Source organism: Excalfactoria chinensis, chromosome 4, assembly GCF_039878825.1.
Source record: "Excalfactoria chinensis isolate bCotChi1 chromosome 4, bCotChi1.hap2, whole genome shotgun sequence".
Classification (NCBI taxonomy): domain Eukaryota; kingdom Metazoa; phylum Chordata; class Aves; order Galliformes; family Phasianidae; genus Excalfactoria; species Excalfactoria chinensis.
The window spans coordinates 38,191,856-38,208,886 of record NC_092828.1 but is presented as its reverse complement, the minus strand read 5'-3'; the positions used below and the strand labels follow the sequence as shown (position 1 = coordinate 38,208,886).

Genomic DNA, 17,031 nt, shown 5'->3' with positions numbered 1-17,031 from the left:
GTTACTAAGTCCCATGACGTGCAGAACCTCCAGAGCTAGTCATAAGCCTAACACAGTGCTGCACACATCAGCCAAAAGCCCAGCAGCAGGAGACCCTGCCAAAATGTACAGTGCCTGAAGGCTTGCAAACCTAGCCAGTTACAAATGATGGATGCAGACAGAACCCAACATTTCCCATCTCCTTAGCACTGTTGTCTTCCTTTTATGTATTTCCAAAGAATGGTTTCTGCAGAAACCTCCATCACAGAAAATGAAGCATTTAAAGTACTGGTGACACCTCCTGGAAAATGGGAAAATCTCCTAGATCCCTTGAAATTCAAACAGTGTACCTAGCATGCTTTTGCCTGTTCTTTTAATTCTTGCTAAAGGACATTTGTGTAGATACAGCAGCCAAGCTGTATAAAAACACAAAAAGTGTATAAGCAAGAGAAAAATTATTATTACTACAGTTAGCAATTTGTTTCGGATTTTGTTCTTCCACGCTACATTCTCTGTGCTTTCTCTAAACAAGAAGAAAATTAATTAAAACTGAATTTTTTTCATACTCGTCAAACCCTTCTCTGCTAAGACAGCATTTTCAGGCCTCCCACAGTTGCTGGGACAGCAGTGGCTCTGCAAAGTGGCCAAGAAAAGCACAGGAAAAGCGAAAGGAGCTGCCCCATCCTGTTGGGCTTCAGTTATGCTAAGCACATGGCTGCTGTCACCTCCATGTAGCATCACTGTCCTAAGACTCCCCTTCCTCTACAGATATACATTTATATTTACATACATATTTATATATATACACGTAGACTCCCCTTCCCTTACAGATATACATTTATATTTACATACATATTTATGTATATATACATATGCAATAATCAGATTCAGGCAAGGATGGTTTCCCTCGCTTTATTTCCAGAAATACATGCTGCTCTGTGCATGTATTCTGCTTCACAGCAAAATACTGTCTGTCCAGGCATTGCTGGGGAATAGGCAGTACTGAAACACAGGAAGGTGTTCAGGGTACAGATACATGTCACCTGAGATCCTGATGCATCCCACCTACTCTTTTTTGTCAGTCTTCGACAGTTCTCTCAATATTTAATGCAACACTTGTAGCACTATGTATTATTATGAGGCAACCCCCCAGATCTACTCCCTAAATTCAGAAGCTTAAAGAATTGAATTGAGAGTACAACATGCTGCTGCTGTTCATTTTCTCATTTGGGATGATTTCATTTTCAAGCTCATGAATGCAGCAGCATGCAAAAGAAATATCCAGCTGTACGTGCAAGGTGAGACTTCTCTTAAAGAAAGACGCACATTTCAGAGGGGACCTTTGTCACAAGCACCAGCTATTTAAAAGATGTGCAGTGGCAGCTACTGTGCTGCTGCAGTGATCCTCATATGTAAACTGCCTCCTGCTGAACAGCTGTGTACTGGTTTGCCCGTCCAGCTCAGCCAACCAAGAAAAATCCCACCTCACTTTCCTCTCTGCTTCCATCACCATGAAATCAACTTCTTAGGTATCCTCTTGTCCTTATAACTCTTAGCTGCTGCCAAGGTTCAATTAACTCCCTAGAGAAAACATTAGCCGGAAATCTCAGAGCAGAGATCAGAGGATAACAAATGCAACCCCTGTCCATCTCACACCTTCTCAGAGCAGACACAAATGACTACTTAAGAAATAGAAGTATTGAGCCTACAGACTGATGTATTTGTCATGTAACCAGGAGCTCTGCTAAATAGATCTGTTTTTAATTTCTGTTTTGCTGATTTTATTTCTTCCACTTCAGAAAAATGTTCTTGTCCTTCCCTGCAAGTGCATACACATTATTTATTTATCACCCTATGAATATCAATTTGGTTCTTGTCCATAATTAAACTCTGCTGCTCTACATCAAATATACCATGTCCCATTCCCTCAAATATCCTTGTTCCCGCATGGGAGATATGCTGGCACCAGACCTGCAAAAACAATGCTCTTTTTTGCATAGCCTTTGGACCCAGGACCACAGCTAGACTTCCTCACTGGGCTCCAACACACCTTCCCCTCCAGGTATTCAAGTGTTTTCAGAGCCAGTTATTTCAAGAGGGAGCCATACTTGCACTTCTGTAAAGTTTTCCAGGTCTGTTACCTCCACCTTCTTTCCATCTGTCTCAAAGGGGAAGAGCCCACAGCCTGGGTCTGAAGGTGCTTGGATTATTATTTGTTTCATCCAGAATCAGACTGCACATTGTAATAGGAGCCCTGGTTATCTCCTACCAATAAATATTCCATTAGATGGATCAGTTAGATTCACAGAATCATTGAATCACTCACACAGGTTGAAAAAGACCTTAAAGATCATCAAGTCCAACCATAACCAAACCATATAACAATGCTCTGCTAAATCATGCCCCAGAGCACCACATCCAAATGGTTTTTAAACACATCCAGGGATGGTGACTCAAACACCTCCCTGGGGAGCTTAACAACCCTTTCTGTTAAGAAGTTTTTCCTGATATCCAACCCAAACTTACCCTGCCACAACTTGAGGCCATTTCCCCTCATCCTGTCACCTGTGAGAGCAACCCCACTCTCACTGTAAGCACCTCTCAGATACTGGAAGAGAGCAATAAGGTATTACCTCACCTCCTCCCAGACTAAACAGCCCCTGTTTCTTCAGTCTCTCCTCATAGGGCATATTCTCCAAGCCCTTCACAAGCCTTGTTGCCCTTCTTTGGATCTGCTCCAGCACCAAAATGTCTGTTCTGTACCTAGGTGCCCAAAACTGAGCACAGTACTCAAGGTGAGGCCTCACCAACACTGAGTACAGGGGAAGGATGACTTCCCTAATCCTGCTCACCACACCATTCCTGATACAAGCCAGGATGCCACTGACCTTCTTGGGCACACTGCTGGCTCATATTCAGCCAACTGTTCATCAGTACACCAAAGTCCCGTTCCATCAGGCAGCTTTCCAGCCACTTCTCCCAAAGCCTGTGGGGTTGCCTGGGGTTGTTGTGACCGAAATGCAGGACTTGATACTTGGCCCTACTGAAACTCATACAGTTAACACCTTGGCCCATTTAATGGGACCCATTAAAGTTACAAATGTTGCAAACTGCTACTACAAGGGAAAAGTTAGGCGTGGGCTCTTGTGTGCAACTCAACTCTTTGTGGAGAAAGGAAAACAAAAATAAGAAAAAGATAGAATTCTTTTATACCCAAACATTTGCAGCTGCCAAAGGGACCTGAGTGGGAAATGTGCATTTTTCAGGTGTTCCTGGACCTCCCTGCTGGTCCAGTTTGATGAAAGCTGCCCTTGTGCAAGAGCAATGTATCGCCTCTTCCCTGGAGTTAAGCTCTTTAGTGTCTTAGAATTTCTGTGCACATCAAAATGGGGAGAGTCCCCTCCCAGGAGCTGCCCAAGGGCAGCTGCTCCTTCCTCCAGTGCTACCTGCAGCCAAAAACATGGGCTCCAAGAGCTCTTTGTGTGGGTGCTCACCACATCAGCTCCTTATTGCTTTCCTCATTCCCACCTCATCAGTGCTGATTTACAACCTCTGAGCCGTATGTTATCCATCAAAAGGAAAAGCCCAGAATGAACGATTTCAACAGAGTTTGTGCTCGACATTTCGCAGCTCGTGCTTTGACATATGATCAGAGTGGGTAAGCAGCAAACACAAAGCTGCAGCACCTGTTTATTGTGAGAGAGCTGTCCTCTCCACTTCAGCTTCTCTATTTATGTTCCAGCATACAACATGTCAAGCCACATGGATTAGAAATTAAACTGTAAATGAGTCTTTTCCATTTCCTGCCTGAGTAAGGATTAGCATATTTTAAAACAAGCTCAGGGGTTTTGCACTTTCTGTAATGAAACCTGTTCAAACAGATAATTGATACGCAGTCACTAAACAAACATCAAAGACTGGAGGAACAATGTTCTTTCTTCTTCTTCTCCTTTTTTTTTTTTTTTTTTTTTTTTTTTCCCTAAACGTATAAATTATTCTTTTCCCCCCAGTAATGTGGCTTCTGTTGACACTGTTCATTGCAGACTCCATGACAAAAGTGGAGGAGGCAGAAAAGCAGACCCAAACTCTAAGCTTGAGTATGGAATACCAGAATCCTCCAGCAGCATGGCAGAGAGGGGAAAGAGCATCCAAGCAGTACCTCCAATCCTTTTCTGAAAACATGGAAACATTTCTGACAAAGGCACAATGGAATAAAAGTCCTTTCTGGTGGCATCCCTGAACCAAACAGGCACAGCTTTGCAGAGGCAAGCAAGCCCAGGACACCTCTTGTTGGGTATTGTCACTATTAAGCTCCTGGTTAGATTAACCCTTTTCCATTTTTGCATCCTCTGACCTGCCAGACTGCAGTGCCATTCCCTGCAAAAGCCTTCTGTACACGAACTCACCCAAATACTGCTTTGTACCAGATAACTCAGGTTGAGCCTAATGAGTTTGTGAGTGCATGAACAAACATGATTTATCACATGGGGAATGGGGCACCTGCTGGGCCACCATGTCTTCTGCTTGGCCCAACTCCAATATTTAATTAATCTGTCATCTTGCGTTACATTGCTATGAGGCATGTGAACGCATTCCAAGTCCCACATCCAGCAAAGCAGTGTCACAGCACCAGCAGAAGCCTTGGCGCTTTGGTCTTGATCGTTTCTAAATACCCGCTTCAATTCAAAGGCACTTCAGCCTCCAATTAAAATGAGATGGCCAGCCAAGATTGTTGGCTTGAATACAACAATGAAGCATGTGTTCTTTTTAGGTGATGATGCACAGAAACATATGAATTACCATCTGAACAGAGCTTAGAATAGAAATAGAAATGTTATGCATTTAGTTCAAAATTAAGTAAAAATAATAGCTCCCACACACACACACCTTCAACAATGAACTAACTTCAAAACTGGACATCTCTGAAATCCCTACTAGCAGATGCACACTAAGAACCTTCTTGGGAAAGAGTTCATAAACCCTGCAGGCCAGGCCTGCGTGCTGTGTGGCCAGCAAGCAAGGCAGGAGCTTTTTGGAGAATGGAGATGGATCTGCGGGCTGCAACGCTCTGTGTGGGAGCAGAGGCACAGATCATGAATTTGCAGACGCTGTCTTGCTTAGAGACAGCGCACACCAGATGACAGCCGTGGCAGGTGAAAAAGCACATACTGCCTCTCAAAATGCAAAGAAGGGCTTAATGTGATTTGTGGAGGAGGCTTTTTTGTTTTCCATCAGAAAGCGTCTGCCTTTCTGTCGCTAATGCTACAGTCCTGGCTGCCACCGTCACTGGCATGTGCTGTGCTACCTTCAGCCCCAACTTAGTGCTGGGGAAAGAGCAGAGGCTGTAGGATACTCTCACCACTGTTTCAAAGCCATCACCTTAAGCTATATATGAAGGAGTTCATTCCTTTGAAAAATAATACATGAAAGGACTTGTGTTGAAGGAGGGAAAATGAAAAGACAACAGATTTGGGCAAATTCTCAAAAGCAGAGTAATACCAAGTATCCAAAGATTGCTAAGGTGGCACTAGACAGACCTGATAGCCATGTTGTATACAAACAATTTTCAGGTACCTCTATCAACAGTGATCCCATTTCTATTTTCAGAAAGGAACACATCTCCAAGCTACACCTTTTAGGTACACACAAGAAAGACAAACACATTCTAAGCTCAGACAATATGATCCTCTCCTTCACAGCAGCAGTGTACCCTGAAAGTCTGGCCTGCAGAAACACTTTGTTTACTGTAAAATATCTCTTGGTTGTTCCTATGCACAATAAATGGAGTGTGCTTTACCTCCAGCAAAGCACATACACTATTGAGGAGTGAATTACCACTTGAGATGGTGAAGGAGCTCCAGAGCATACTTTCATACACTACTGACCAAGCAGCCAGGTAGAAATCCACTAGCATCAAGAGAAGCTAAGCAACAAGAAATCAACTACGGTGCTTTAGGGATTTTTGCAGACTGAGGCAAGACCAAAAGCCCATACCGAGTTATGATGCTGTCCAAGCAGATGCCTCGCAGACTCACCTCCATGTCAAATATTCTCCTATCACTGTTGTTCTCCTCTCTCAAAAATAAATAAATGAATCCAAAGTGATGTGTCGTTCATCCTAACACAAATGGAAGGCACACCTGCTAACACTGAGATCAAAATCCTATTAATTACTATGAATATCAAGTATTTTAGTATAAGCCTAGGCAACTAAACTTGCTAGTTTTCTAACATTCTGGATGAAATAAGTACCTGCTACCAGCAAAGAGCAATTGTTTTTCCCCTATTTCCTGCTCCAGTCAGAATCTGGGAAAATTAACAATTTGGTTTTGACCCAAGGTCAAGCAAGTGTTTAAACACAGAGACTGTTTTTATTTTATGCTTTTAATCACCATACAAAAAAAGCAGCAGCAGCCCTGAAGGGGTTAATCCAAGATGCAGAGGTTAAAACCTGGCTTGCTGACAGATCACACAAAAGCCATTTGGTGTGTTATGCTTTCAATGGTTACTTAAAGGATATTACATACAATTAATTTGCCATTGTTATTTTGCATTATGCTAATTAAATCTCTGAATACTAATTTTAATATAGGCTGGGTTTTTTTTTGTTTTTTTCTTTTAAATGAGCATCAGTTCAGGGTACTTTTATGGTAGAAGGCAGCAATATCATGTTTATTACGTATGTAAATTCCCTTAATTATACTCTAACTAGGTTATCTTACTCATTGCATTTCAATCTCACTAAGAGTCAGTAGCTCCTTAATTAAGTTGAGAGAGCAAGAGGTGTCTTGTTAATTGTAAATTAAATAGATTTAAATAGACAATAGATTTCAAATGGTAGATTTACTTCTAAGTGCTTTTGAGGAGTTGCTGGAAGGCCTGAGCATGACTTGTACCATCTGCTTTAGTTTGTCAGGAAGAAGTCAAACCCTACTTCTTTTGTTCCAGAGAGATTCCAGAACCCAAGTGGCCCGTCAGCCTCCCAACAGCTCTTCCATGAAAAGTTTAAGATGGAGAAAAATTCACCTCCTATCACTCCAGGACTGTAACAATGTCAGGAGGAGTGCAGGAGGCCTCACAGAAAGTGAAGCTCAACTTAGAACACTAATTCCTTAAATTCTCTGTGGGAGATGTGCAAGTAGTCATCACACAGACTGCCACACTTCACTTGGAACCAGCAGACCAGATGCAGCCAAGTTCACCTCTTTGTCTACAACTTCCCATGCTTTAAAAAGAGCATCTCAGGGATGCTCTGAATTATAGATGTCTTGAAAGATGTACATTCTTACAAGCCTACATGATATTGTTGGCATCAGCTGTGAGATCAGTGAATCAGATATTTACATGCCTAGAAATAAATTATTGTTAAAAGCCATTACTTCTAATCATTACCACTAATGTCCCACCGTTACCACAAAGAAGAACAGGACTATTATTCTAAACAAGCCAAGGAGTATGTGCTTTTACATCCAAATTAGAAGTCAAATTGATCATCTATGCCATTAGGAGTTATGGCTCATGGAATTTTATCATTCCTATAATGCACTGTGAAAATGCAATAAGAGGATAAACAGAACAGCAGCTTACAGTAATTCTTTATGAAACACAAAGATATTGAATGTGTCTAGAGTGTATTGATAAACAGATCTATTGTAACAACCAGTGGATATTATCATCGCGCTAGTGTTAATCTTCATATGGCCAATTTTCCTCATAGTACATTGGGGAAGCCGGATGCACAAATACCATTAACCTAAATGGGAAGTGAGGGCAGGAGCCATGCCTAGCATAAATCAAAGCACCTTCTCAAAGTAAGCAGGCTTACAGCAACTTACACTGGCTCAGACGCTTCTCTTGGCATCTCCTCCTGTAGACTTCACATTTCAGTCTAACACAGACAGAGGGTAGCTCTGGTGTGAATTGGGAACACCTTTGCTATTTACTGAATGGCATTACAGGTAATGAATACGGACGTTAAAATATCACAGCTTAAGGTATTTCTAAATGTGTTCACTTGATTTAAAGAAACATTCTGCTTGGAAGGGATGGATAAGCTTAGGAGAAATAATACTGTTTTTTCCTATCAAGCTATAAATGAACCCATACATCAGGGTGCACAGAGTGCATAAACTGTTGTGTCTGTAAAGGGCTGATGTACCTTCTAAAGGAAGATATGGCCAAACAAAAGTAGCCAAGAGCAGACAGACACTGTGCATAAATCTATTGCTTAGCATTGATTGCACAGGGGATTTTCCTCTGTCAGCACCAATGGAGGCAGAAGTCGGGGAAAATACAGATCAATGTTTTACAAATTATTTTCAGAATAATTGCTGACTCTTCATAGCTCACTGGTGGCTACTACTGAATGTTGAGCTTGCATCTCTTTGGGTTGTAGAAAATTCCCTGTAGTATTGCAAGGAGAAGCAACCCAGAAACAACTTACTAACGTTCAGGGCAACACAAATAAATAGCTTCTTGTCATAGCAGGTAAACAAGAGACAAACAACACTGAGACCATATCTTAATGCAGTGAATGCAGTATCGCCCATGTAAATCCTCTCACTTTATAGACATTTATATACCATGTAGCACAAAAAAAGCTTTCAGACTGAGAAATAGCATTGCTCCCAGGCACTGACAACAAAGTCCCAAGTGAAATGGTGCTGAGCCATGGAAGAAATGGAAGTGGAGGTGTTTTTCTGAGACAGCTGAATGTATCATGTCCATGGCTAGAGAAAGCAGCCCTGTCCATGCTTGCCCCTCTTTCCTCCCAGTGCTCCTCAAAATCCAGCCCTTGTCCTTCCCCAAGGGATTGCCATAAGCAGGCACTGCTACCACATGAGGATGTAGCTGCCTGCCATAGGGATGCTCCTAGGCAGGATACAGCAGGGTTGGGTCATGGCTCAGGAATGTGGCCCACCGCTGTTTCAACCTGAAGATTTACTACATCTCCATAAGAAGTGATACTGCGTTTTTTAGACTTTTTTTTCTTTCCCCAGCTACAGCCTTTGAGCTCTTATTTGGGAAGGATCATGAAAAGGAAAAGGCGACAGCTCTGTTAGACATGTGATTTTCAAGCTGACAGTTTCCCTTTCATTTTAAAGAGCTGAAAAACATTTCTAGTGTCAGACAGATTGAGTTTTAACAACATGACAAACATACCCATTTGTTGAGCTCAAGTCATCACTATCCATCTTCAATTAACATGGAAAAAAGGTGGCTTGCATCCAGTGTCAGACATTTGTATAAGCAGCACATGCCCTTGCAGTTGGAATCAATGTTTGCCACTGATAGATTGGGAAGGATAATTTATGGTATGACACTAGGTTCACATGATCAGAGGAAATCAGGCACCTTGAGAAAATCTCACTCTCTCAAAATCCAGAAGTTCTCTAAGGATCTACAAGAAAAGTAATCGTGGCATTATAAAGGAATACAAAAAAAAAAGTAGTAATGTGAATAACCACGCAAACAAAACCAAAAAAACACAGCTGTTTTTGGAGCCAGTGTAGAGCACCATATTGATATTATTAACAGAGAAATGCCATGGACGTTTCTGTCTACGACCTGTTCACAGCAGCCATTCTGATTTGATTTCTCTCCTATTTCCTGATAAAATTAGCAGTGGCTGGTTCTAATTTAAAATCTTCTTACAAGAGGCGAGTTTTCACAATAATAAGAAAAGAAAGATGTAAGACCAAGTACATTTCACAAGAAAGGAAACAACTTTCATTATGAAGATATTGGGTTTCACACAAAACCAAGCCTATGCAGAAGCTTGGGGAGCTTCATACAAACCAAGTGTGCAAAGTGCACATACTAGAAGAATGAAATAGTATTAGCTGTAGTGACAACGTAAATTAGAATGATGATTTTAATCATATTATTAGCCCCCAAACAACTGCAGCTTAAATGCCATATGAGATTAAGGTTCTTATTTGAGAGCAAAAAATTGAAAATGGCCAAACTTTTCTGAGGGAGTCAGCAAATCCTGAACTCTCATTTTAAAAGACCTGAGGGTGGCTCAGATAATTGGAAAGAATGCAACGGACTAAGTAAACTGTTGCAGCACAGAAGTGAAAAATACATACTCTAAATCCAGATTTTCTGGACAGCTAACTGTTTTTCTGAGCACAGACAATTTGTAGTTAACAAAATCTTTTTCTTCATACAGCAACAGTGACTGCTTAACAGACATTTTAAAATTAAAATCAAATCAAAATGGTGTTTAGCACACGCATTTGCCAACTGCCTTGCACAGCAAATTGCACCATCTGAATATTCAAACATCCCTCTTTCTCCGTGTGCAGAAAATAACATTTCGGAATGGAACATTTTTAGCAGAAACCAGCACTCTCAGACACCAGTGCACCAGCTGATGATGGCTCTCCCTTCAGGGCTGTATCTTGCCTGCTCCACCCCACTTTGGTGAGCTACCCCAACAGCCCTGGGGATGAAGTAACCCATGCTCAGGGGGTGTATACCTCCTCCTTGCCATCCAGCAGCCTCATTAGGTCAAGAGAACGTTACTATGCTGTAACAGATGGCTATGAGTGGTGGAAAGCAGATAAGCCTGTAGAAAAACCATACACGGACCTAAATCTTCTGGTGTATATGCTTAAGTATTACTGTAGGAATATAACATCGATCAAGGGTCCACCTGACCCTGTCCCCTGTCTCCAATGGCATCCATAAGCAAACACTCTGAACACACAATGGATAGGATGAATACTGAACAATCTTTTCCCAAGCACACCCACTACCTGCTTTTAGCCAAAGGAGTTTCCTGAACCAGTTAATGTTTCCAGTAATTCAGTGGCCTCCAAACAACTTCTTATCCAATCACTTAGTTGCTCCTGAAAGAAATTCTGGACAAAATTCAAGAAAGTGGACACTAAGCAGGCAGGCTGAAGTGAAGCTCAGCTTCAGCAGAGCTGCGTGCAGACTGGTACTTCATTGAGACCTTTATAGATATGTGGCAAAAGCACAGAGTGCATAAATCGGATAAATGAGAAGTTTGCCTTCAGGGCTCCTTGCAATATGAAGAGTTGGCTTGTCTTCAAAACTTGGAGTATTTTAAGACCAAGATGAAACGTAGATGGAAGCGTTATTCAAAGAAGTAAACTGTCAGCAGCATCAAAAGCAACAAAGGAACCAGTTCAAGCTACGTAAATGTAACTTCTGATCACATTTAATAATTAAAGGCTTCTGACAGGTTTTCCTTAAAAAACAAACACTGACCCAGCACCAACCAGTTCCTTGCTATCCTAGCTTTTCTGATTCTAGATGCATTGCAATAGCTAACGTAAACAATACCACTGCTTTTCTTTTCCTCTTTAACTGCACTGTCTGAACTTATCCTTTCATCAGAAGTTATTAATAAAAATGTACTAGAGATATACTAGTGAAAAACCTTGTTTCTACCCTATCTTACGTACTTAACAGAGCTCAACTGAACATTTAATCTAAGCCATGGTATCAAGTCATGCTGCATCACCGTATAATAGATTCTTATAAATTGTGTGATTAAAACAAACAACAAGTCATACATCATGCAGACAGGACAAACTATTCAAGTCAGGTTACTGATATTACACACCTAATCCCTAATTCGTCTTGTCTCAGTGGCTTGGTTTAACATTCAAAGGTGCAGATTATCAGATTGATCTCCCTGAATTCAGTTGCGGTCCTTATTTCAGAGCGGTTAAGTTAGTTGTGAGTAACTCCATTTAAAAACCCAGACATAACCAATTAATTTTGGATACAAACAAATGATACCTAGTATGTCCTCTCTGCTGAAAGGAATTCATACACTTAGTGACTTTAATTGCCACTCAGTAATTACGTAAAGCTTCTCCTTCCAAAGATGTGACCTTTTGGGGAACTCAGAATTTGAGATTTATGAGAACTTGCCACACACACTACTTTGTGGTCATCAGTGATCCTATTTCAGATACTTCCTTCCTTTGCTCTCCATTTGCTGCCTTTCACTATCACAGCCTAGTAGCTGTGATTTCCTATGACCTTGAGGATCTCCAAAATACTATTCCTTGTTTTCAGCATGTGACTGGTAAGCAGGAGAGCAGCCTGGCTCTCAACACAGCCACATGCCTGAAAAACCCCAGCAAAGTTGGCTCCCTGTAAGTCCTTCCTGCTGGATGACTATCGTGGGAGCTGCCACTCATGGGGTAACTAAAGAGCAGCTGGAGATGTCCATTTGTTGGACTTGGGTCAAGGCCAGGATTGCAAGTCAGGGGCAGAAAGGGAGGCTGTATGAGTGCCAAGAAGCAGGGGTGCTATTATCCCAAGAGAGCAGAACATTCACTACCAGCTTTTGTAACGCCTGTGGGGCTGAGTCAAGCTGTTTCTCCTTCTTCTGAGATTTGCAACCTATAAATCATGAATAGGCCAAGCAGTTCATTGTCCTGGGCAACTGTGTTGCCCTGAGTGAGCAGGAGGCATGCTGCAAATGAATGTGACGTGAAGTCCAGACTCAGGGGTAAGCCAGGGCTCAAATCTTGTTACTTGGTATGGCGACAAAAGTTATGGGCAAAGTGCTGCTGTGTTTTTGCACCTCCCTGGTGCTAGTTTGCTCATTAAATAGAGACAGAAATAAAAATCTTTCTTGACTCTGGAAGCAAACGGCAGGGGGAGAACAGGGGATAGATGCTTCCAAGTCCTCCATGAAGCTGACGGCATCACTGTGCTAACTTTATGTTGCATTTTGACAGGAAAACAAAAAAGTGCATGACACAAGACTTCACTTTCATTTGAGAAGCAGCTTAAAGATGCTGGATTTAGTTCCATCTTTTAAAGTTACTTTTCTCCTTATCTGTGGCATGGATGGCTTCCCACTAGATACAAAAAGGACCCAAGTGCTTCTCTTCTGCTGCTAACACAAAGCTCCTATTTTAGGATGAGCTTACATAAGAGCTCCTCCATTTGCAAGCCCTCCTTCCCTCCATGCAGATATCTCCAGTAATTATGCTTAGCTTCATCTTTAAAGCCCACCTGCCGTCTGCACAAATCAAGATTAGCAAGATAGTTTGTGTGCTGTGGGTAGCTGAGGAATGTGAACAGTAACGCATTGGGAATCAAGCAAAGCCTTGACAAGCAAAGCTAAGCATTCAGGATTTATATGCAGCAGTTGAGTCCAGGCAGGGATTGGTCAGAAATATCCCCACTGTATGACTCAAGTGGATAACAGGGACAGGCAGCTTCACAGGGAACAGCAGACACATGGGAAAGATGTTTTGCTAGAGGCTTATCTCTAGGTGAGTAAAGCTAATAAAAATACTCCCTTTTAAAGAGCAGCGATCTGATTTCTACTTTCACCAAAAGGCCATCTCCTACACAACACAGAGAGTACAAGAGACTGGACTGCTGGCACCAGCGTGCCAACTTACAGCTCCACTGCCAAGTAAGGGAAGCCCACAGTCATCCACTCCAACTGGATGGCACGAATTCTTGTTTCACCAGTTCACATCTGCTCACAGCATATTCCACCTGAGCATCAGCATGACAGTCAAAAATCAGTAGCTTGTTTTGTGAAGATGGGACAGTGCACCCAGGTGCACTGTGACTCCCTCCCTATAGTCACAGCAGTACGGGTGCATTTTTGTATTGCATGGAATGACACAAGAAAGCAGCACTACATCTGTGTAAGCAAGGGTACAGGCACTGCCTGAGAGTAATTGTGCTACAACACACTTATGTCTAAATATGAGAACAAAATGTTTCAATTACAAGTGAAACACCTGGCGCTTAAACCAGATCCAAACAAAACAAAAGCAAAGAAACAAACAAAAAAATCAATCAGATAAATTAAGGCAAACTAACCATGCAAAATAGATTAACTTGCAGGAGTGCATTTTGCAGTTTTTATGAGTAGACTTCAAGAAAGGCCAGCTTAGACTCTTCAGCACAGCACAAAAAATAAGCATTCACTCAATCAGGTACAAAAGGCATCTATAAAATTTCATTAGTAGTACTTAAATCTAACGGCAGACTGAGAGACACACAGTTTAGGGCTACTGTGGCACTTAGAAATTAACTCCTCATTTCATCTCTATCCCAGACAGGAGATCTCATCCAGCAGTTCCCTTATTTTGCCTTAAAACTTGCACATACGTAGGCCCAGCTATTTTCATAGTAGTAATTTGTCTGCATTTAAAGATTTGAAGTCCTTTAAGATCCACTGCATCCTCTGGGAGACTGACCTGATGATTAATGTATACCTATAAAAAAAATAAAAATGCAAGAAAAGCATACCTTGTCTTCATGTTGAACTCCTCTAAGATTCAGTTTGTAGCCTGTAGCTCTTGTTATTGAATTTCTGAAAACTGAAAAGAAAAAAAAAATATTAGTATCTGGTAGCTCCTTCTCCACTGAAGTGAACATGAAGTACGTATGCCCCAGGATCATGCGTCTTTTAGCTTTCTCTTGAGTGGGTTCAATCCCTAGAACTCTCTGAGCTCCTCACCAAAGGCAATTTATGAAGAACCTTACTGACTTCTGCCATGAATAGGACTTTTCAGTAAGAATGACCAGAAACCAACTGCTTTCTTTCTCTACCAAGAGTAATGGCCTGCCTTAAAGCCTTGTTTCTGCTTAAGAGATAACAGGTCAAAGGAGGATTTGGGAAAGGGATTTTTCTGGAGAAAAGCCCAGGCCAGAGTCCTAGGGTAGAAAACAAGGTTTGAGGAAGAGATAAGAACAAGAGAAAACTAAAAAGTGATGGTATAGATAAGAGAAAAAGAGAAGTACGTTAAAACTAGTAAACTTTTTTTGGCACCCACAGTCAGGCAATCTGAACTACTACATGTGCCCCAATAGCTGGGCTGTTGATTGCTCTGGAGTGTAATGGGGGTCACAGGTTTTCATTTAATCTGACATCCATCCTCTGGAGAAGGAAACTTTGCAGTGAACACTGCATCAAACCAACACATTTTGGAAAAAAAAAATAAAAATAATAATAAAAAAAATTGTTTTGACAAATCACAACTTCGCAGTGAAAAAATACCACAAAATAAATAAATAAATAAATCCCAATGAGCTCTTATCTAAGCACAATTAGCAAAAGCCAGCTACTCAAACAGTTAAAAAAATGTTTGATATCACATTGTTTTTCTTCCAGCCAAACCTGGCAAAAACATTCCTTTACATAAATTAGCACAAAATACACATTTGCCAAGGCAAAAATATTCTGTTATTTTTGAAAGCAGGATAAAGAAAATACCGTAAAATCCTTAAATTATTTACTGCCTGTGCTGTTTTCTTGGGCTGTCTGAGGGGCATGGCTCATCAACTGATGGAGAAGATGCAATGTGGTTTTCCAGTGATCATCACAAAGCTAACAGAACACTATGCCTTGTCCAAAAAAAGAAAGACAAAACCAAACAGCCTGGAGAACTAAGCATCTCTGTGCTTTCCAGTCTGCTGTAGTCTGTTTTGCTGGCTCTAATGAGTAGGCAGTGATGCCTGCAAGTATTATCGAAGCCCTCAGGGTGCTGCAGGATGCCATATATCTAGGTGTCCAGACATGGATTTAGGAGCTTTATAATACTCACCTCTTCTGCAAACTCCAGTCACAAAATCCAGATCACATTCTGGTGATCCTGCAAGAAACAAAACCAAAACAGCACATTTACTTGATGAGCACCTCTGCCGTCACTAAGCTTGACATTTCTGCACAACGTGGTTTTGCACAGTCCTCTTTCCTTTACACTTTTGATGCTCTCAGCCTTACATCTTAACCAAATTATATTTCCTATTCCCAGTTGACATTATCAATCCCACTGCAGTTTTTCTGTGCTTGCATGACCTAATAGTGGGATTTACTAAACACTGTAAAGAAGTCAGGTACTAGGATCAATCCTCATTAAATAGTGCCTGACAATCTCTACCACTGTATCCCATATTCACCTTCTGAAACTTTCTTCTCACACCCACACTGAAATAAGCAAGCCACTAACTAAGACACAATTGAACTGTGCTGCTTCCCGTGCACTCATTTTCTGCAGGATGGATTTTCAAAACCTTTCTCCACATTAAAAGCCTATTATCACTTCTGGACATGACCCCACATCACTGGACTTCAGTTTCTGACAGCACAAGTCAGAGAGACAGTATGTGATCATTTAAAGATGCTCACAGGGGCCAAACTCAATTTGCAAAAGCAGGGAAGAAAATTAACTCACATTAATTTTTACTGACATGAGCTAATTTATGGAGATTTAAAATCATGAATGTGAAAAAGGATAAAGGGACGCAGAATTAAATACAAGTTTTGCTATAGATAAGTCTGAGTACTGAACAGAAAGCCATGGTTACTGGGCTCTGTATTGATTTAAGTTCCGTGAAGGGCTGCAGGCCTACCTTTGGCAAGATACTTTCTGCTCCCCATCACTGTGCAATAGCCATAAATCCTATCTTCCACTAACTCCTCTCAAGCCAAAACTTCCCCAGAGTAGTAATCATCCCAGTATGATTGTACAACACCAAATAAAATGGCATCTTGTTCACTTTAGATAACAGTGGAACATGATTATAAACAACAGTGCAAACCCAGTGTGGTGTCCCACAGCTCCCCCCAAAAGCATCAACAAATGCAAAGATCTCAGGCCTACTCATAAAAGCATTAATTTTCAGCACAGAGCACTCCTCAAGGCCAACATATATCTGCCAATTCAGAAGTCTGCATTCCTGTTAACCTTGCCAGTGTTGGCCATGCTGGCAGCAAGAAGGAACTTGTCCTAGTTTTCCCCCTACTTGGGGAACGGAGCCCACTACACTGCAAAGGCACCTTAGTCTTTCCTGGGGAAATCCTTTTTTCTTCCCCAAAGCATGCATCCTCTATCTGGTTTCAGTGAATAGAAGTCCTTCCAGACCCAAAAAGGAAACAAGCATGAATTAACTGATCTGACCTATGGACTTCCAAGTGCCAAAGGGCAAGAAGGATATCATCCAGTAGCAGATGGAAATGGAGAAATTTGTTTCTAAACTTGGGAACCTTTTTATTTTTTACGCAAATCTCACGAGACCACTGTGCTA

General features: G+C 41.4%; 1 long non-coding RNA gene across 1 annotated transcript in view; it reads right to left on the bottom strand.

The window, feature by feature from the left end:
• Positions 1-15,606, bottom strand: part of LOC140252267 (uncharacterized) — a 43,563-nt gene extending 27,957 nt beyond the window's left edge. The window contains exons 1-2 of the long non-coding RNA XR_011903598.1: positions 15,549-15,606; positions 14,251-14,321 (exon numbers count right to left, since the gene is read on the bottom strand). This is a non-coding gene — a long non-coding RNA (uncharacterized lncRNA). The remainder of the gene's footprint in view (positions 1-14,250; positions 14,322-15,548) is intronic.
• Positions 15,607-17,031: the final 1,425 nt, after the last annotated feature.